Raw genomic sequence first — 22500 nt, forward strand, 5'->3', positions numbered from 1 at the left:
TAAGTAGTGATACTGGTGTGCAAAAGAGCAGCAAAGTAAATAAAAACAATATGTGGATGAGGTAGGTGTAACGGCGTTCTTCGTTTGTAGAAAGAGAGTCGGACCGAAATGCAGCGTGGTGGTTACTCATGTCTTTAATGAAGAAATGACGATACATGAAATAACTATAGAAGACAAAACAACAAACGGAACGTGAAACCTAATACAGCCTATCTGGTGAACACTACACAGAGACAGGAACAATCACCCACGAAATACACAGTGAACCCAGGCTACCTAAATACGGTTCCCAATCCGAGACAACGAGAATCACCTGACTCTGATTGAGAACCGCCTCAGGCAGCCAAGCCTAACTAGACACACCCCTAATCATTCGCAATCCCAAATCCTATAAAACCCCAATACGAAACACAACACATAAACCCATGTCACACCCTGGCCTGACCAAATAATAAACGAAAACACAAAACACTATGACCAGGGCGTGACAGAACCCCCCCCCCCTAAGGTGCGGACTCCCGGACGCAGCTCAAAACCATAGGGAGGGGTCCGGGTGGGCGTCTGTCCATGGTGGCGGCTCCGGCTCGGGACGTGGACCCCACTCCATTAATGTCCTAGTACCTCCCCTTCGCGTCCTGGGATAATCCACCCTCGCCGCCGACCATGGCCTAATAGTCCTCACCCAGAACCCCACTGAACTGAGGAGCAGCTCGTGACTGAGGGGCAGCTCGGGACTGAGGGGCAGCTCCGGACAGAGGGGCAGCTCGGGACAGAGGGGCAGCTCGGGACAGAGGGGCATCTCGAGACAGATAGGCAGCTCGGGACTGAGGGTAGCTCGGGACTGAGGGGCAGCTCGGGACTGAGGGGCAGCTCGGGACTGAGGGGAAGCCCGGAACTGAGGGGAAGCCCAGTACTGAGAGGAAGCCCAGTACTGAGAGGAAGCCCAGTACTGAGATGAAGCTCAGGTAGGTAGTAGGCTCCGGTAGATCCTGGCTGGCTGGCGGATCTGGAAGATTCAGGTTGACTAGCAGATCTGGAAGATTCTGGTTGACTGGCAGATCTGGAAGATTCTGGTTGACTGGCAGATCTAGAAGATCATGGCTGACTGGCAGATCTAGCTGCTCTATGCAGACTGGTAGATCTGGAAGAGACTGGTTGACTGGCAGATCTGGAAGAGACTGGTTGACTGGCAGATCTGGAAGATCATGGCTGACTGGCAGATCTGGAAGAGACTGGTTGACTGGCAGATCTGGAAGATCATGGCTGACTGGCACTTCTGGCGGATCCTGGCTGACTGGCACTTCTGGGGGATCCTGGCAGACTGGTGGATCCTGGCTGACTGGTGGATCTAACTGATCCTGACGGACTGGCGGCGCTGGGCAGACTGGCGCGCTGGGCAGACTGGCGGCGCTGGGCCCCGACTGCGGCGCTGGGCAGACTGGCGGCGCTGGGCAGACTGGCAGCGCTGGGCAGACTGGGAGCACTGGCGGCGCTCGACAGACTGGGGGCGCTGGGCAGACTGGCGGCACTGGCGGCGTTGAGCAGGTGGGAGACTCCGGCAGCGCAGGAGGGAAGAAAAGCGCTGGCTGCGCTGAACAGGCGGCGCACTGAAGGCCTGGTGCGTAGGCAGATTGGGTGGGCTATTTACAGCTGGACTATGTACAGCTGCAGCGTCCAGTTAGCTGCTCAGATAGCTGATATTTAAAGTTACTGAGGAAAATATAAGTCTCAACTTCAACGATTTTTGCAAATCGTTCCAGTCACTGGCAGCAGAGAACTGTAAGGAAAAGGCGGCCAAAAGGAGGTGCTAACTTTGGGGTGACCAGTGAAATATACCTGCTGGAGTGCGTGCTACAGGTGGGTGTTGCTATGGTGACCAGTGAGCTGAGATAAGGCGGGGCTTTTTACATAGCAAGGACTTATAGATGACCTGGAGCCAGTGGGTCTGGCGATGAATATGAGCGAGGGCCAACCAACTAGAGCATACAGGTCGCAGTGGTGGGTGGTATATGGGGCTTTGGTGACAAAACGGATGGCACTGTGATAGACTGCATCCAATTTGTTGAGTAGAATGTTGGAGGCTATTTTTGTAAATGACATCGCCGAAGTCAGGAATCGGTAGGATAGTCAGTTTTATGAGGTATATTTGGCAGCATGAATGAAGGAGGCTTTGTTGCGAAATAGGAAGCCAATTCTAGATTTAATTTTGGATTGGAGATGCTTAATATGAGTCTGGAAGGAGAGTTTACAGTCTAGCAAGACACCTAGGTATTTGTAGTTGTCCACATATTCTAAGTTAGAACCGTCCAGGTAGTGATGCTGGACGGGCGAGCAGAGTGCGGGCAGCGATTGGTTGAAGAGCACACATTTAGGTTTACTTGTATTTAACCTCTTCAGTCGACCCTCTACTTTTTGAACATTCTGTTAAAATCGCGCAACATTTCAGCGCCCTGCTACTCATGCCAGGAATATAGTATATGCATTTGCTTAGTCTGTGTGGATAGAAAACACTCAGGCGTTTAAAAACTGGTTAAATCCTGCTGTGGCTTTACCAGAACGGCATTTACATCGAAAAGCACAGGAAAAACTGATCACTGAAAATGGGAAAATATATCCATGCGCTACTTGAACCCATTGATAAACGTGAACCACAATTAATTGCCTGAGGTTGCAGTACCTACAGCTTCCACAGGGTGTCTAGAGTCTTGTCATTTCCCTTGAGTTTTCTTGGTCAAACACATACAGGACACCGTATCTAATCCGGTCTAGGACCGGATATTTTCGTTGAGTTTCTGGCGGACATTTTTCCAGACGGACAGCTAATGATCTCTCTGATGAATTTTATCGCTTATTAACGTTTACTAATACCTAAAGTTGCATTACAAACGTATTTCGAAGTGTTTTGTGAAAGTTTATCGTCGACTTTTTGAATTTTAAAAAAAATGACGTTACGTTTTGAAACTATGTTTTTTCGTTTATCACACAGTCTACATATAACGATATCTAGGCTTTATATGGACCGATTTAATCGAAATAAAGACCCAAATAGTGTTTATGGGACATCTAGGAGTGCCAACAAAGAAGATGGTGAAAGGTAATGAATGTTTTCTATTTTGTGTACGGTTTGTGTAACGCCGAAAATGCTAATTATTTTGTTTACGTCCCCTGTGGGTCTTTTGGGGTGTTGCATGCTATCAGATAATAGCTTCTCATGCTTTCGCGAAAAGCATTTTAAAAATCTGACTTGTTGCCTGGATTCACAGCGAGTGTAGCTTTAATTCGATACCCTGCATGTGTATTTTAATGAACTTTTGAGTTTTAACTAATACTATTAGCATTTAGCGTAGCGCATTGCATTTCAGAGCTCTAGTTGGGACGCAGCGTCCCGAGTAGAAACAACAGGTTAAGACTGTTAGAGGCCACGGTAGGAGTGTTGTATGGCATTAAAGCTCGTTTGGAAGTTTAATTTTTTAATTTTTTAATTTTACCTTTATTTAACCAGGCAAGTCAGTTAAGAACAAATTCTTATTTTCAATGACGGCCTGGGAACAGTGGGTTAACTGCCTGTTCAGGGGCAGAACGACAGATTTGTACCTTGTCAGCTCGGGGTTTTGAACTCGCAACCTTCCGGTTACTAGTCCAACGCCCTAACCACTAGGCTACCCTGCCGCCCCACAGTGTCCAATGAAGGGTCAGATGTATACAGAATGGTGTCGTCTGCGTAGAGGTGGATCAGATAATTACCCGCAGCAAGAGCGACATCGTTGATATATACAGAGAAAAGACTCGGCCCGAGAATTGAACCCTGTGGCACCCCCATAGAGACTGCCAGAGGTCCGGACAACAGGCCCTCCGATTTGACACACTGAACTCTGTCTGAGAAGTAGTTGGTGAACCAGGCGAGGAAGTCATTTGAGAAACCAAGGCTTTTGAGTCTGCCGATGAGAATATGGTGATTGACAGAGTTGAAAGCCTTGGCCTGGTTGATGAATACAGCTGCACAGTATTGTCTTTTATCGATGGTGGTTATGATATCGTTTAGTACCTTGAGTGTGGCTGAAGTGCACCCTGTTACCAGGCAGACTCAGGGTTAGGCCAGGCAGAACGGTCAAAACCGGGAAGGGCTCGAAAACAGGAGCAGGGAAACAGGCAGGAACAGGGGAAGAAACGCTGGTTAACGAACAAAACGAACTGGCCACACAGACAAACAGAGAACACAGGTATAAATACACAGGGGATAATCGTGGAAGATGGGTGACACCTCCATTATTAAAGTGACCAGTGATTTCAAGTCACAGCAGCCTCTAAGGTGCAGGTTTGCGTAAGCAGGTGGCAGTCTGATGGCCTTTGTACAAGTGACTAGGTATCCCCCTTTCCTTTTCTTTGAAAAATAAGCTGTTTTTCAGTCTCTCGGTCCCAGCTTTGATGCACCTGTACTGACCTCGCCTTCTGGATGATAGCGGGGTGAACAGGCAGTGGCGTTTTTCAGTCTCTCGGTCCCAGCTTTGATGCACCTGTACTGACCTCGCCTTCTGGATGATAGCTGGGTGAACTGTCCGTGGCTCGGGTGGTTGTTGTCCTTGATGATCTTTTTTGGCCTTCCTGTGACTTCGGGTGGTGTAGGTGTCCTGGAGGGCAGGTAGTTTGCCCACGGTGATGCGTTGGGCAGACCGCACCACCATCTGGAGAGCCCTGCGATTGCAGGCGGTGCAGTTGCCGTACCAGTCATCTGCAAACTTGATGATTGAGTTGGAGGCGTGCATGGCCATGCAGTCATGGGTGAAAAGGGAATACAGGAGGGGGCTGAGCACGCACCCTTGCTGGGCCCCAGTGTTGAGGATCAGCGAAGTGGAGGAGTTGTTTCCTACCTTCACCACCTGGGGGGTGGCCCGTCAGGAAGTCCAGGACCCAGTTGCACAGGGCGGGGTCGAGACCCAGGGTCTCAAGCTTAATGATGAGTTTGGAGGGTACCATGGTGTTAAATGCTGAGCTGTAGTGAATGAACAGCGTTCTTACATAGGTATTCCTCTTGTCCAGATGGGTTAGGGCAGTGTGATGGCGATTGCGTCGTCTGTGGATCTATTGGGGCGGAAAGCAAATTGGAGTGGGTCAGGTAGGATGGAGGTGATATGATCCTTGACTAGTCTCTCAAAGCACTTCATGATGACAGAAGTGAGTGCTACGGGGCGATAGTCATTTAGTTCAGTTACCTTTGCCTTCTTGGCTACAGGAACAATGGTGACCACCTTGAAGCAAGTGGGGACAGCAGACTGGGATAGGGAGCGATTGAATATGACTGTAAACACTCCAACCAGCTGGTTTGCGCATGCTCTGAGGACGCAGCTAGGGATGCCATCTGGCCCGGCAGCCTTGCGGGGTTAACACTCTTAAACGTCTTACTCACCTCGGCCACAGAGCAGGAGAGCCCACAGTCCTTGGGAGCGGCTCGCGTCGATGGCACTGCGTTAAACTCAAAGCGGGCGAAGAAGGTGTTTAGCTTGTCCGGGAGCAAGACGTCCCACCACATGGCTGGTTTCCCCTTTGTAGTCTGTGATTGTCTGTAGACCCTGCCACATACGTCTCGTGTCTGAGCTGTTGAATTGCGACTCCACTTTGTCTCTATGCTGACATTTTGCCTGTTTGATTGCCTTGCGGAGGGAATAACTACACTGATTTTAATCGGCCATATTCCCAGTCACCTTGCCACGGTTAAATGCGATGGTTTACACTTTCAGTTTTGCGCGAATGCTGACGTCTATCCGCGGTTTCTGGTTTGGGTAGGTTTTAGTAGTCACAATGGATACAACATCTCATATACACTTCCTGATGAACTCAGACACTGGTTTTAGTAGTCACAGTGGATACAACATCTCATATACACTTCCTGATGAACTCAGTCACCGTATCCGTGAATTTGTTGAATTTGTTATTCTCAGAGGCTACCCGGGAACATCTTGAAGCACGTTTTCCGATTGGTCAGACCAAGGTTGAAATTACCTTTCTGCCTATAGGAAGGGAGGAACGAAATGGAGTCGTGATCTGATTTGCCGAAACGGAGGGCGGGGGCGGGCCATGTAGGAATTTAGAAAAGTTGAATAGCACTGGTTAAATGTTTTATCTAACCAGTGTCCAGTAATTAGTTAGTAACCAGTGTCTTACTAGTGTCCAGTCATTAGTTAGGTTTATCTAACCAGTGTCTTACTAGTGTCCAGTCATTAGTTAGGTTTATCTAACCAGTGTCTTACTAGTGTCCAGTCATTAGTTAGGTTTATCTAACCAGTGTCTTACTAGTGTCCAGTCATTAGTTAGGTTTATCTAACCAGTGTCTTACTAGTGTCCAGTCATTAGTTAGGTTTATCTAACCAGTGTCTTACTAGTGTCCAGTCATTAGTTAGGTTTATCTAAGTGTCCAGTGTCTTACTAGTGTCCAGTCATTAGTTAGGTTTATCTAACCAGTGTCTTACTAGTGTCCAGTCATTAGTTAGGTTTATCTAACCAGTGTCTTACTAGTGTCCAGTCATTAGTTAGGTTTATCTAACCAGTGTCTTACTAGTGTCCAGTCATTAGTTAGGTTTATCTAACCAGTGTCTTACTAATTGTCAGTCATTAGTTAGGTTTATCTAACCAGTGTCTTACTAGTGTCCAGTCATTAGTTAGGTTTATCTAACCAGTGTCTTACTAGTGTCCAGTCATTAGTTAGGTTTATCTAACCAGTGTCTTACTAGTGTCCAGTCATTAGTTAGGTTTATCTAACCAGTGTCTTACTAGTGTCCAGTCATTAGTTAGGTTTATCTAACCAGTGTCTTACTAGTGTCCAGTCATTAGTTAGGTTTATCTAACCAGTGTCTTACTAGTGTCCAGTCATTAGTTAGGTTTATCTAACCAGTGTCTTACTAGTGTCCAGTCATTAGTTAGGTTTATCTAACCAGTGTCTTACTAGTGTCAGTCATTAGTTAGGTTTATCTAACCAGTGTCTTACTAGTGTCAGTCATTAGTTAGGTTTATCTAGTGTCTTACTAGTGTCCAGTCATTAGTTAGGTTTATCTAACCAGTGTCTTACTAGTGTCCAGTCATTAGTTAGGTTTATCTAACCAGTGTCTTACTAGTGTCCAGTCATTAGTTAGGTTTATCTAACCAGTGTCTTACTAGTGTCCAGTCATTAGTTAGGTTTATCTAACCAGTGTCTTACTAGTGTCCAGTCATTAGTTAGGTTTATCTAACCAGTGTCTTACTAGTGTCCAGTCATTTAGTTAGGTTTATCTAACCAGTGTCTTACTAGTGTCCAGTCATTAGTTAGGTTTATCTAACCAGTGTCTTACTAGTGTCCAGTCATTAGTTAGGTTTATCTAACCAGTGTCTTACTAGTGTCCAGTGTTAGGTTTATCTAACCAGTGTCTTACTAGTGTCCAGTCATTAGTTAGTTTATCTAACCAGTGTCTGTCTTACTAGTGTCCAGTCATTAGTTAGGTTTATCTAACCAGTGTCTTACTAGTGTCCAGCCATTAGTTAGGTTTATCTAACCAGTGTCTTACTAGTGTCCAGTCATTAGTTAGGTTTATCTAACCAGTGTCTTACTAGTGTCCAGTCATTAGTTAGGTTTATCTAACCAGTGTCTTACTAGTGTCCAGTCATTAGTTAGGTTTATCTCCAGTGTCTTACTAGTGTCCAGTCATTAGTTAGGTTTATCTAACCAGTGTCTTACTAGTGTCCAGTCATTAGTTAGGTTTATCTAACCAGTGTCTTACTAGTGTCCAGTCATTAGTTAGGTTTATCTAACCAGTGTCTTGTGATCTTCCTCTCCTCCTCTTCTCTCCTATCTTCCTCCTCCTCTCCTCCTCTTCCAGTCTCTCCTCCTCCTCCTCTCCTCTTTTCCTCCTCCTCTCTTCCTTTCTTCCTCTCCTCTCTTCCTTCCCTCTCCTCCTCTTCCTCTTCCTTTCTTCCTCTCTTCTTCTCATCTCTTCCTCTCTTCCTCCTCCTCTCTTCCTCTCCCTCTTCCTCTCTCTCTTCCTCCTCTCCTCCTCTTCCTCTCCCCTCTTCCATTTTTCCTCTCCTCCTCCTCCTCTCCTCTCTTCCTCCTCCTCTCTTCCTTTCTTCCTCTATTCTCTTCCTCCTCCTCTCCTCCTCTTCCTCTTCCTTTCTTCCTGTCCTCCTCTTCCTCTCCTCTCTTCTTCTCATCTCTTCCTCTCTTCCTCCTCCTCTCTTCCTCTCCTCTCTTCCTCCTCCTCTTCCTCTCTTCCTCTTCCCTCCCTCCCCCTCCTCTCTCTCCAACTCTCCACCTCCCTTTCTTTCTGCCCCATCTCCCTTACTCCTCCCCCCAGGGTGGCTCTACCTGGCTCTCTATCATGACTGATGGCGAGGGGAGAGTCCGCTTCCTCTACACCACCACCTCCTCTACCCCCACCCCTCTACCCCCACCCCCACCTCCTCTACCCCCACCCTCACCCTCACCCCTGCCCTCAACGTCCAGCAGGGAGGGGAGGAAAGTCGGTGCCGTGACGGAGAGGTGAGGGTTCTCATACCGGCTCCATTTTACCGGGAACACAACCCACACCCATCACCGTTTTACCGGGAACACAACCCCCCGAGACGTCACCACCACGACATCGGCTTCCGTGATGATGACGAGGACGAGCAAGAGGAGGGAGGCAGCAGCTCACGGAGTCCAGGGCTGGAGGAGGAGGAAGAGGAGGAGGAAAGGGAGGAGGAAGGTGCAGGAGTAGCTGCCCGTTGTGTCCCGGGGCCTCCCGTTGTCGTTACCGGCGGTAGTAGTGGTGGTGGTGTGTTCGGTAACGTGAGGAGGGAGCCGGTAACGGAGCCGGTAACGGAGCCGGTAGACCCAGTGGACCTGCTGTCTGAAGAGGAGGAGCAGCAGCCATATCCAGCCCTCGCCCCCGTAGTCTTCTTCTGCATCAAACAGACGAGTCGTCCTCGCAGCTGGTGTCTACGCACGGTCTGTAACCCATATCCTTTACTACTGGTCTGTACTGGTCTGTACTGGTCTGTACTGGTCTGTACTGGTCTGTAACCCATATCCTTTACTGCTGGTCTGTACTGGTCTGTACTGGTCTGTACTGGTCTGTACTGGTCTGTAACCCATATCCTTTACTACTGGTCTGTACTGGTCTGTATCGGTCTGTACTGGTCTGTACTGGTCTGTACTGGTCTGTAACCCATATCCTTTACTACTGGTCTGTACTGGTCTGTATCGGTCTGTACTGGTCTGTACTGGTCTGTAACCCATATCCTTTACTGCTGTCTGTACTGGTCTGTACTGGTCTGTACTGGTCTGTACTGGTTTGTACTGGTCTGTACTGGTCTGTACTGGTCTGTACTGGTCTGTACTGGTTTGTACTGGTCTGTACTGGTCTGTAACCCATATCCGTTACTGCTGGTCTGTACTGGTCTGTACTGGTCTGTACTGGTCTGTACTGGTCTGTAACCCATATCCTTTACTGCTGTCTGTACTGGTCTGTACTGGTCTGTACTGGTCTGTACTGGTCTGTACTGGTCTGTAACCCATATCCTTTACTGCTGGTCTGTACTGGTCTGTACTGGTCTGTACTGGTCTGTACTGGTCTGTAACCCATATCCTTTACTGCTGGTCTGTACTGGTCTGTACTGGTCTGTAACCCATATCCTTTACTGCTGGTCTGTACTGGTCTGTACTGGTCTGTACTGGTCTGTAACCCATATCCTTTACTGCTGGTCTGTACTGGTCTGTACTGGTCTGTACTGGTCTGTAACCCATATCCTTTACTACTGGTCTGTACTGGTCTGTACTGGTCTTTAACCCATATCCTTTACTGCTGTCTGTACTGGTCTGTACTGGTCTGTACTGGTCTGTACTGGTCTGTAACCCATATCCTTTACTGCTGGTCTGTACTGGTCTGTAACCCATATCCTTTACTGCTGGTCTGTACTGGTCTGTACTGGTCTGTACTGGTCTGTACTGGTCTGTAACCCATATCCTTTACTGCTGGTCTGTACTGGTCTGTACTGGTCTGTACTGGTCTGTAACCCATATCCTTTACTGCTGGTCTGTACTGGTCTGTAACCCATATCCTTTACTACTGGTCTGTACTGGTCTGTACTGGTCTGTAACCCATATCCTTTACTACTGGTCTGTACTGGTCTGTAATCCATATCCTTTACTGCTGTCTGAAGCTGGTCTGTACTGGTCTGTACTGGTCTGTACTGGTCTGGCCTAAAGCTGGTCTGGTCTGTAGCTGGTCTGGTCTGTACTGGTCTGTAGCTGGTCTGGTCTGTACTGGTCTGGCCTAAAGCTGGTCTGGTCTGTAGCTGTTCTGGTCTGTAGCTGGTCTGGTCTGTAGCTGGTCTGGTCTGTAGCTGGTCTGGTCTGTAGCTGGTCTGGTCTGTAGCTGGTCTGGTCTAGCTGGTCTGTAGCTGGTCTGGTCTGTAGCTGGTCTGTAGCTGGTCTCGTCTGTAGCTGGTCTGTAGCTGGTCTGGTCTGTAGCTGGTCTGTAGCTGGTCTGGTCTGTAGCTGGTCTGTAGCTGGTCTGGTCTGTAGCTGGTCTGTAGCTGGTCTGGTCTGTAGCTGGTCTGTAGCTGGTCTGGTCTGTAGCTGGTCTGTAGCTGGTCTGGTCTGTAGCTGGTCTGTAGCTAGTCTTGTCTGTAGCTGTTCTGTAGCTGGTCTGTTCTGTAGCTGGTCTGGTCTGTAGCTGTTCTGTTGCTGGTCTGGTCTGTAGCTGGTCTGGTCTGTAGCTGTTCTGTTCTGTAGCTGGTCTGGTCTGTAGCTGGTCTGTTCTGTAGCTGGTCTGGTCTGTAGCTGTTCTGTAGCTGTTCTGTAGCTGTTCTGTAGCTGGTCTGGTCTGTAGCTGGTCTGGTCTGTAGCTGGTCTGTAGTTGGTCTGGTCTGTAGCTGATCTGGTCTGTAGCTGGTCTGTAGCTGGTCTGTTCTGTAGCTGGTCTGTTCTGTAGCTGGTCTGGTCTGTAGCTGGTCTGCTCTGTAGCTGTTCTGTAGCTGGTCTGGTCTGTAGCTGGCCTGGTCGGTAGCTGGCCTGGTCTGTAGCTGGCCCGGGTGGTAGCTGGTCTGGTCTGTAGCTGGTCTGGTTGTAGCTGGTCTGGTCTGTAGCTGTTCTGGTCTGTAGCTGGTCTGGTCTGTAGCTGGTCTGGTCGGTAGCTGGTCTGGTCTGTAGCTGGTCTGGTTGTAGCTGGTCTGGTCTGTAGCTGTTCTGGTCTGTAGCTGGTCTGGTCTGTAGCTGGTCTGTAGCTGGCCTGGTTGGTAGCTGGCCTGGTCTGTAGCTGGCCTGGTTGGTAGCTGGCCTGGTCTGTAGCTGTTCTGGTCTGTAGATGGTCTGGTCTGTAGCTGGTCTGGTCTGTAGCTGGTCAGAGAACGTCAAGCGACATCCATAAAGTCCTGTATGGTAACACTTGGAGAAGTTAAATGAGAAGGAGATGACCAACCACTGCGAGGTGGAACTGAGCTCCAGTAATGGTAGTGTAGGTACATTGTGAAATTTACGTTAAATTTGAATTAAACTGTTATTATTGTCTTTTAAACAGGATTTTTTTTACTTTTAAAGTGGCTGTTTTAAATGTCACGGTCCCACTTTTACTATGATGGGAGATGTTTCTCTCTCTCGGCATTTCTGCATTCTTGAGAATACGTGTGTGTGTATGTGTGTGTGTGTGTGCGTGCGTGCGTGCGTGCGTGTGTGTGTGTGTGTGCGTGTGCGTGTGTGTGTGTGTGTGTGTCCCTCTAGCCAGACTGTAAGCAGTGGTCGTTCCCAGGTAGGTGGTCAGAACTCTCCAGTGTAAATATTATAACCCAGAAAAGTAAATGAACTGTGATTCACACACCTCATAGCTGCCCAGCTGTCTGTGGTGTTAGAAAACACACACACACACACACACACACACACACACATACACACTCACTCACTCAGTCCTAATGAGAGGTGTGTGCGGCTGGTTGAAGTTTTCAACAAGCATGTCTATTCCTGGCTCCGTTTTGTTGCCCCGGCAACTCTGAGTTCCTGTTATTAAAATGTATTGTTAAAGTATGTCAAGAGTTGAGAACCCAACTCATAGATATCTGCTGCCAAAACTGGACCAGAACATCTCCTGCTTTCTCTGTCAGGCAACGAGACAAGCTTCCTGCTGAGAGTTAGTTAGTTATTAGCTGTGTTCCTCATAAGGGGTTTCACTAAGTACAGTAGTTAGCTAGCTTGTTTTGGCTAATGTTAGCTATTAGCTGTGGTCCTCATAGGGGTTTCACTAAGTACAGTAGCTAGCTAGCTTGTTTTGGCGAATGTTAGTTATTAGCTGTGTTCCTCATAGGGGTTTCACTAAGTACAGTAGCTAGCTAGCTTGTTTTGGCTAATGTTAGCTATTAGCTGTGTTCCTCATAGGGGTTTCACTAAGTACAGTAGCTAGCTAGCTTGTTTTGGCTAATGTTAGCTATTAGCTGTGTTCCTCATAGGGGTTTCACTAAGTACAGTAGTTAGCTAGCTTGTTTTGGCTAATGTTAGCTATTAGCTGTGGTCCTCATAGGGGTTTCACTAAGTACAGTAGCTAGCTAGCTTGTTTTGGCGAATGTTAGTTATTAGCTGTGTTCCTCATAGGGTTTCACTAAGTACAGTAGCTAGCTAGCTTGTTTTGGCTAATGTTAGCTATTAGCTGTGTTCCTCATAGGGGTTTCACTAAGTACAGTAGTTAGCTAGCTTGTTTTGGCTAATGTTAGCTATTAGCTATGTTCCTCATAGGGGTTTCACTAAGTACAGTAGCTAGCTAGCTTGTTTTGGCTAATGTTAGCTATTAGCTGTGTTCCTCATAGGGTTTCACTAAGTACAGTAGCTAGCTAGCTTGTTTTGGCGAATGTTAGCTATTAGCTGTGTTTGAGTCACATCTACTACTATGAGAGATAGTTAGTTACTCCCTTATTTCTGCTGATCATCACCCGTTATAAAATGACAACAATGTCTTGCTAGTTGACTGACTGGTCCACTGTTGAAGCACGGTTTCCTGAAGCACTGTTTCCTGAAGCACTGTTTCCTGAATCCCTGTTTCCTGAATATACTGTTTCCTGAATCCCTGTTTCCTGAATCACTGTTTCCTGAAGCCCTGTTTCCTGAATATACTGTTTCCTGAAGCACTGTTTCCTGAAGCACTGTTTCCTGAAGCACTGTTTACTGAATTCCTGTTTCCTGAATATACTGTTTCCTGAAGCACTGTTTCCTGAATATACTGTTTCCTGGAACCCTGTTTCCTGAAGCACTGTTTCCTGAAGCACTGTTTCCTGAAGCACTGTTTCCTGAATATACTGTTTCCTGAAGCTCTGTTTCCTGAAGCACTGTTTCCTGAAGCACTGTTTCCTGAATCACTGTTTCCTGAAGCACTGTTTCCTGAAGCACTGTTTCCTGAATCCCTGTTTCCTGAATATACTGTTTCCTGAAGCACTGTTTCCTGAATATACTGTTTCCTGAAGCACTGTTTCCTGAAGCACTGTTTCCTGAAGCACTGTTTCCTGAAGTACTGTTTCCTGGATCAAAGTTTCCTGAAAATACTGTTTCCTGAAGCACTGTTTCCTGAAGCACTGTTTCCTGAATCCCTGTTTCCTGAAATCCCTGTTTCCTGAATATACTGTTTCCTGAAGCACTGTTTCCTGAATATACTGTTTCCTGAAGCTCTGTTTCCTGAAGAACTGTTTCCTGAAGCACTGTTTCCTGAATCACTGTTTCCTGAATATACTGTTTCCTGAAGCACTGTTTCCTGAAGCACTGTTTCCTGAAGCCCTGTTTTCTGAATATACTGTTACCTGAAGCACTGTTACCTGAAGCACTGTTTCCTGAATATACTGTTTCCTGAAGCACTGTGTCCTGAAGCACTGTTTCCTGAAGCACTGTTTCCTGAAGCACTGTTTCCTGAATCCCTGTTTCCTGAAGCACTGTTTCCTGAAGCACTGTTTCCTGAAGCACTGTTTCCCGGAGCACTGTTTCCTGAATCACTGTTTCCTGAACACTGTTTCCTGAATATACTGTTTCCTGGTGCACTGTTTCCTGAAGCACTGTTTCCTGAATATACTGTTTCCTGAAGCTCTGTTTCCTGAAGAACTGTTTCCTGAAGCACTGTTTCCTGAAGCACTGTTTCCTGAATATACTGTTTCCTGAAGCTCTGTTTCATGAAGAACTGTTTCCTGAAGCACTGTTTCCTGAAGCACTGTTTCCTGAAGCACTGTTACCTGAAGCACTGTTTCCTGAAATCACTGTTTCCTGAATATACTGTTTCCTGAAGCACTGTTTCCTGAAGCACTGTTTCCTGAATCCCTGTTTCCTGAATATACTGTTACCTGAAGCACTGTTACCTGAAGCACTGTTTCCTGAATATACTGTGTCCTGAAGCACTGTGTCCTGAAGCACTGTTTCCTGAAGCACTGTTTCCTGAAGCACTGTTTCCTGAAGCCCTGTTTCCTGAAGCACTGTTTCCTGAATCACTGTTTCCTGAATCACTGTTTCCTGAACACTGTTTCCTGAATATACTGTTTCCTGGTGCACTGTTTCCTGAAGCACTGTTTCCTGAATATACTGTTTCCTGAAGCACTGTTTCCTGAATATACTGTTTCCTGAACCCCTGTTTCCTGAAGCACTGTTTCCTGAAGCACTGTTTCCTGAAGCACTGTTTCCTAAATATACTGTTTCCTGAAGCACTGTTTCCTGAATATACTGTTTCCTGAACCCCTGTTTCCTGAAGCACTGTTTCCTGAAGCACTGTTTCCTAAATATACTGTTTCCTGAAGCACTGTTTCCTGAATCCCTGTTTCCTGAAGCACTGTTTCCTGAAGCACTGTTTCCTGAAACACTGTTTCCTGAAGTACTGTTTCCTGAAACACTGTTTCCTGAAGCTCTGTTTCCTGAATCTCTGTTTCCTGAAGCACTGTTTCCTGAAACACTGTTTCCTGAAGCTCTGTTTCCTGAAGCACTGTTTCCTGTTTCCTGAAATACTCCCGTCAGCGATTGTAAATGGAGCTTTGTATTATTTATTCATTTATTTATTTTATTCATTTTATTTAACCTTTATTTAACCAGGTAGGCTAGTTGAGAACACCTTTATTTAACCAGGTAGGCTGGTTGAGAACACCTTTATTTAACCAGGTAGGCTAGTTGAGAACACCTTTATTTAACCAGGTAGGCTAGTTGAGAACACCTTTATTTAACCAGGTAGGCTAGTTGAGAACACCTTTATTTAACCAGGTAGGCTAGTTGAGAACACCTTTATTTAACCAGGTAGGCTAGTTGAGAACACCTTTATTTAACCAGGTAGGACTAGTTGAGAACACCTTTATTTAACCAGGTAGGTTAGTTGAGAACACCTTTATTTAACCAGGTAGGCTAGTTGAGAACACCTTTATTTAACCAGGTAGGCTAGTTGAGAACACCTTTATTTAACCAGGTAGGCTAGTTGAGAACACCTTTATTTAACCAGGTAGGCTAGTTGAGAACACCTTTATTTAACCAGGTAGGCTAGTTGAGAACACCTTTATTTAACCAGGTAGGCTAGTTGAGAACACCTTTATTTAACCAGGTAGGCTAGTTGAGAACACCTTTATTTAACCAGGTAGGCTAGTTGAGAACACCTTTATTTAACCAGGTAGGCTAGTTGAGAACACCTTTATTTAACCAGGTAGGCTAGTTGAGAACACCTTTATTTAACCAGGTAGGCTAGTTGAGAACACCTGTATTTAACCAGGTAGGCTAGTTGAGAACACCTTTATTTAACCAGGTAGGCTAGTTGAGAACACCTTTATTTAACCAGGTAGGCTAGTTGAGAACACCTTTATTTAACCAGGTAGGCTAGTTGAGAACACCTTTATTTAACCAGGTAGGCTAGTTGAGAACACCTTATTTAACCAGGTAGGCTAGTTGAGAACACCTTTCTTTAACCAGGTAGGCTAGTTGAGAACACCTTTATTTAACCAGGTAGGCTAGTTGAGAACACCTTTATTTAACCAGGTAGGCTAGTTGAGAACACCTTTATTTAACCAGGTAGGCTAGTTGAGAACACCTTTATTTAACCAGGTAGGCTGGTTGAGAACACCTTTATTTAACCAGGTAGGCTAGTTGAGAACACCTGTATTTAACCAGGTAGGCTAGTTGAGAACACCTTTATTTAACCAGGTAGGCTAGTTGAGAACACCTTTATTTAACCAGGTAGGCTAGTTGAGAACACCTTTATTTAACCAGGTAGGCTAGTTGAGAACACCTTTATTTAACCAGGTAGGCTAGTTGAGAACACCTTTATTTAACCAGGTAGGCTAGTTGAGAACACCTTTATTTAACCAGGTAGGCTAGTTGAGAACACCTTTATTTAACCAGGTAGGCTAGTTGAGAACACCTTTATTTAACCAGGTAGGCTAGTTGAGAACACCTTTATTTAACCAGGTAGGCTAGTTGAGAACACCTTTATTTAACCAGGTAGGCTAGTTGAGAACACCTGTATTTAACCAGGTAGGCTAGTTGAGAACACCTTTATTTAACCAGGTAGGCTAGTTGAGAACACCTGTATTTAACCAGGTAGGCTAGTTGAGAACACCTTTATTTAACCAGGTAGGCTAGTTGAGAACACCTGTATTTAACCAGGTAGGCTAGTTGAGAACACCTGTATTTAACCAGGTAGGCTAGTTGAGAACACCTTTCTTTAATCAGGTAGGCTAGTTGAGAACACCTTTATTTAACCAGGTAGGCTAGTTGAGAACACCTGTATTTAACCAGGTAGGCTAGTTGAGAACACCTTTATTTAACCAGGTAGGCTAGTTGAGAACACCTTTATTTAACCAGGTAGGCTGGTTGAGAACACCTTTATTTAACCAGGTAGGCTAGTTGAGAACACCTGTATTTAACCAGGTAGGCTAGTTGAGAACACCTTTATTTAACCAGGTAGGCTAATAGAACACCTTTATTTAACCAGGTAGGCTAGTTGAGAACACCTTTATTTAACCAGGTAGGCTAGTTGAGAACACCTTTATTTAACCAGGTAGGCTAGTTGAGAACACCTTTATTTAACCAGGTCTGGCTACTGGTTGAGAACACCTTTATTTAACCAGGTAGGCTAGTTGAGAACACCTTTATTTAACCAGGGGTAATGGCTAGTTGACTGGTCTGTACCTTTATTTAACTGGTAGGCTGGTCTGGGGTAATTTATTTAACCAGGTAGGCTGGTCTGTACACCTTTATTTAACCAGGTAGGTCTAGTTGAGAACAAGTTCTCATTTGTAACTGGTCTGTACCTGGTCTGGGGTAATGGTATACTGGTCTGTACTGGTCTGGGTCTGGGTCTGGGGTAATGTTATACTGGTCTGTACTGGTCTGTTCTGGTCTGAGGGGGGTAATGGTTATACTGGTCTGTACTGGTCTGTACTGGTCTGGGGTAATGTTATACTGGTCTGTACTGGTCTGGGGTAATGTTATACTGGTCTGTACTGGTCTGTACTGGTCTGGGGTAATGGTATACTGGTCTGTACTGGTCTGTACTGGTCTGGGGTAATGTTATACTGGTCTGTACTGGTCTGGGGTAATGTTATACTGGTCTGTACTGGTCTGTACAGGTCTGTACTGGTCTGTACTGGTCTGGGGTAATGGTCTGTACTGGTCTGTACTGGTCTGTACTGGTCTGGGGTAATGTTATTCGTAACCACTGTGCTGGTGTTCTGAAAGGTCTCCCTGGGTTTACCATCATGCTGTGGTCTGGGGTAATGGTATACTGGTCTGTACTGGTCTGTACTGGTCTGGGGTAATGTTATACTGGTCTGTACTGGTCTGTACTGGTCTGGGGTAATGGTATACTGGTCTGTACTGGTCTGGGGTAATGGATACTGGTCTGTACTGGTCTGTACTCGTCTGTACTGGTCTGTACTGGTCTGGGGTAATGTTATACTGGTCTGTACTGGTCTGTACTGGTCTGGGGTAATGGTATACTGGTCTGTACTGGTCTGTACTGGTCTGGGGTAATGGTATACTGGTCTGGGGTAATGTTATACTGGTCTGTACTGGTCTGTTCTGGTCTGGGGTAATGTTATACTGGTCTGTACTGGTCTGTACTGGTCTGGGGTAATGTTATACTGGTCTGTACTGGTCTGTACTGGTCTGGGGTAATGGTATACTGGTCTGTACTGATCTGTACTGGTCTGGGGTAATGTTATACTGGTCTGTACTGGTCTGTTCTGGTCTGGGGTAATGGTATACTGGTCTGTAATGGTCTGTACTGGTTTGGGGTAATGGTATACTGGTCTGTACTGGTCTGTACTGGTCTGGGGTAATGTTATACTGGTCTGTACTGGTCTGTTCTGGTCTGAGGGAATGTTATACTGGTCTGTACTGGTCTGTACTGGTCTGGGGTAATGGTATACTGGTCTGTACTGGTCTGTATTGGTCTGGGGTAATGGTATACTGGTCTGTACTGGGTCTGTACTGGTCTGGGGTAATGGTATACTGGTCTGTACTGGTCTGTACTGGTCTGGGGTAATGTTATACTGGTCTGTACTGGTCTGTACTGGTCTGGGGTAATGGTATACTGGTCTGTACTGATCTGTACTGGTCTGGGGTAATGTTATACTGGTCTGTACTGGTCTGTTCTGGTCTGGGGTAATGTATACTGGTCTGTAATGGTCTGTACTGGTTTGGGGTAATGGTATACTGGTCTGTACTGGTCTGTGCTGGTCTGGGGTAATGTTATACTGGTCTGTACTGGTCTGTTCTGGTCTGAGGGAATGTTATACTGGTCTGTACTGGTCTGTACTGGTCTGGGGTAATGTTATACTGGTCTGGTATACTGGTCTGTACTGGTCTGTACTGGTCTGGGGTAATGGTATACTGGTCTGTACTGGTCTGTACTGGTCTGGGGTAATGGTATACTGGTCTGTACTGGTCTGTACTGGTCTGGGGTAATGTTATACTGGTCTGTACTGGTCTGGGGTAATGTTATACTGGTCTGTACTGGTCTGTACTGGTCTGTACTGGTCTGTACTGGTCTGTACTGGTCTGGGGTAATGGTCTGTACTGGTCTGTACTGGTATGGGGTAATGTTATTCGTAACCACTGTGCAGGTGTTCTGGGTCTCCCTGGGTTTACCATCATGCTGTCTGGGGTAATGGTATACTGGTCTGTACTGGTCTGGTCTGGTAATGTTATACTGGTCTGTACTGGTCTGTACTGGTCTGTACTGGTCTGGGGTAATGTTATACTGGTCTGTACTGGTCTGTACAGGTCTGGGGAAATGGTATACTGGCCTGTACTGGTCTGGGGTAATGGATACTGGTCTGTACTGGTCTGTACTGGTCTGTACTGGTCTGTACTGGTCTGGGGTAATGTTATACTGGTCTGTACTGGTCTGTACTGGTCTGGGGTAATGGTATACTGGTCTGTACTGGTCTGTACTGGTCTGGGGTAATGGTATACTGGTCTGTACTGGTCTGGGGTAATGTTATACTGGTCTGTACTGGTCTGTACTGGTCTGGGGTAATGGTATACTGGTCTGTACTGGTCTGTACTGGTCTGGGGTAATGTTATACTGGTCTGTACTGGTCTGTACTGGTCTGGGGTAATGTTATACTGGTCTGTACTGGTCTGGGGTAATGTTATACTGGTCTGTACTGGTCTGTACTGGTCTGGGGTAATGTTATACTGGTCTGTACTGGTCTGTACTGGTCTGGGGTAATGGTATACTGGTCTGTACTGGTCTGTACTGGTCTGGGGTAATGGTATACTGGTCTGTACTGGTCTGTACTGGTCTGGGGTAATGTTATACTGGTCTGTACTGGTCTGGGGTAATGTTATACTGGTCTGTACTGGTCTGTACTGGTCTGTACTGGTCTGTACTGGTCTGGGGTAATGGTCTGTACTGGTCTGTACTGGTCTGGGGTAATGGTATACTGGTCTGTACTGGTCTGGGGTAATGGTATACTGGTCTGTACTGGTCTGGGGTAATGGTATACTGGTCTGTACTGGTCTGTACTGGTCTGGGGTAATGTTATACTGGTCTGTACTGGTCTGGGGTAATGGTATACTGGTCTGTACTGGTCTGTACTGGTCTGGGGTAATGGTATACTGGTCTGTACTGGTCTGTACTGGTCTGGGGTAATGGTATACTGGTCTGTACTGGTCTGTACTGGTCTGGGGTAATGGTATACTGGTCTGTACTGGTCTGTACTGGTCTGGGGTAATGTTATACTGGTCTGTACTGGTCTGTACTGGTCTGGGGTAATGGTATACTGGTCTGTACTGGTCTGTACTGGTCTGGGGTAATGGTATACTGGTCTGTACTGGTCTGTACTGGTCTGGGGTAATACTGGTCTGTACTGGTCTGTACTGGTCTGGGGTAATGTTATACTGGTCTGTACTGGTCTGTACTGGTCTGTACTGGTCTGGGGTAATGGTCTGGTCTGTACTGGTCTGTACTGGTCTGGGGTAATGGTATACTGGTCTGTACTGGTCTGGGGTAATGGTATACTGGTCTGTACTGGTCTGGGGTAATGGTATACTGGTCTGTACTGGTCTGGGGTAATGGTATACTGGTCTGTACTGGTCTGGGGTAATGTTATACTGGTCTGTACTGGTCTGTACTGGTCTGGGGTAATGGTATACTGGTCTGTACTGGTCTGTACTGGTCTGGGGTAATGTTATTCGTAACCACTGTGCTGGTGTTCTGACAGGTCTCCTGGGTTTCCCATACATTTACCATGTGAGAGACTCATTTACTAAACACTTCCCCACAAACACTGAAACAGATTACGTGGCGCTTCTCGTTATATGTTTTTATGAATACTGAAGAGAGAAACTCATCGCTCAGTCAGAACTTGTGGATAGTTTGACTCCCATTTGATGACAGCGGTGAGTGATGAGAGCACTGAGCAGAGAGCACTGAGCAGAGAGGGCACTGAGCAGAGAGGGCACTGAGCAGAGAGGGCACTGAGCAGAGAGGGCACTGAGCAGAGAGGCACTGAGCAGAGAGGCACTGAGCAGAGAGAGCACTGAGCAGAGGTCTGTAGGGCACTGAGCAGAGAGAGCACTGAGCAGAGAGGGCACTGAGCAGAGAGGGCACTGAGCAAGAGAGGGCACTGAGCAGAGAGGGCACTGAGCAGAGAGCACTGAGCAGAGAGGGCACTGAGCAGAGAGGGCACTGAGCAGAGAGAGCACTGAGCAGAGAGGGTCACTGAGCAGAGAGAGCACTGAGCGGAGAGAGCACTGAGCAGAGAGGGCAATGAGCAGAGAGGGCACTGAGCAGAGAGAGCACTGAGCAGAGAGCACTGAGCAGAGAGCACTGAGCAGAGAGGGCACTGAGCAGAGGGGGCACTGGGCAGAGAGGACACTGGGCAGAGAGCACTGAGCAGAGAGGGCACTGAGCAGAGAGAGGCACTGAGCAGAGAGAGCACTGAGCAGAGAAGGGCACTGAGCAGAGAGGCACTGAGCAGAGAGGGCACTGAGCAGAGGGCACTGAGCAGAGAGAGCACTGAGCAGAGAGGGGCTGAGCAGAGAGGGCACTGAGCAGTTAGAGGGCACTGAGCAGGAGAGCACTGAGCAGAGAGGGCACTGAGCAGAGAGGGCACTGAGCAGAGGGCACTGAGCAGAGGCACTGAGCAGAGAGGGCACTGAGCCGAGGGGCACTGAGCAGAGAGGGCACTGAGCAGAGATGGCACTGAGCAGAGAGAACTGGTTCGTACTGGGAGGGCACTGAGCAGAGAGGGCACTGAGCAGAGGTAGGGCACTGAGCAGAGAGCACTGAGCAGAGAGGGCACTGAGCAGAGAGGGCACTGAGCAGAGAGAGCACTGAGCAGAGAGCACTGAGCAGAGGGGTAGGGCACTGGGCAGAGAGGGTAATGGCACTGAGCAGAGGTTTGGGCACTGATCAGAGAGCACTGAGCAGAGAGGGCACTGGGCAGAGACACTGGGCAGAGAGGCACTGAGCAGAGGTAGGGCACTGAGCAGAACTGCACTGATCAGAGGGGGTCACTGAGCAGAATGGTAGCACTGAGCAGAGAGGGGCACTGATCAGGTCCTCAAAATATACTGGAATAGTTTTTATTCATCACAGTTTTTCTTGAACCAATTTTGGTCTATGATGCCGACAGACAGACAAGTTCCATACTTTAAAAAAATGTCCTGCCCCGGGTTATTCTGTACGGTGACCTGTATTACCGACAGTCTGGGGTAGTCCCTGACCAGGGTTGTTACGGTGACCGTATTACCGACTGGTCTGTCAATGGGTATACTGTCTGACCAGGGTTGTTACGGTGACCGTATTACCGACAGTCGGGAGTCTGGTCTGACCAGGGTTATTAAACGGTGACTGGTCTGTTCTGTCTGTAATGTTATACCGACAGTGGGAGTCCTGCCCTGGTCTGGGTTGTTACGGTGACCTGTATTACCGACGATCGGGAGTCTGGTCTGACCAGGGGGTTGTTATACGGTGACCGTATTACCGACAGTCAGGAGTCTGTACTGACCAGGGGTTGGTATACTGGTGACCGTATTACCGACAGTCTGGGAGTCCT

The sequence above is a fragment of the Oncorhynchus nerka genome, unplaced genomic scaffold (assembly GCF_034236695.1).
Source record: "Oncorhynchus nerka isolate Pitt River unplaced genomic scaffold, Oner_Uvic_2.0 unplaced_scaffold_408, whole genome shotgun sequence".
NCBI classification, from domain to species: Eukaryota; Metazoa; Chordata; class Actinopteri; order Salmoniformes; family Salmonidae; genus Oncorhynchus; species Oncorhynchus nerka.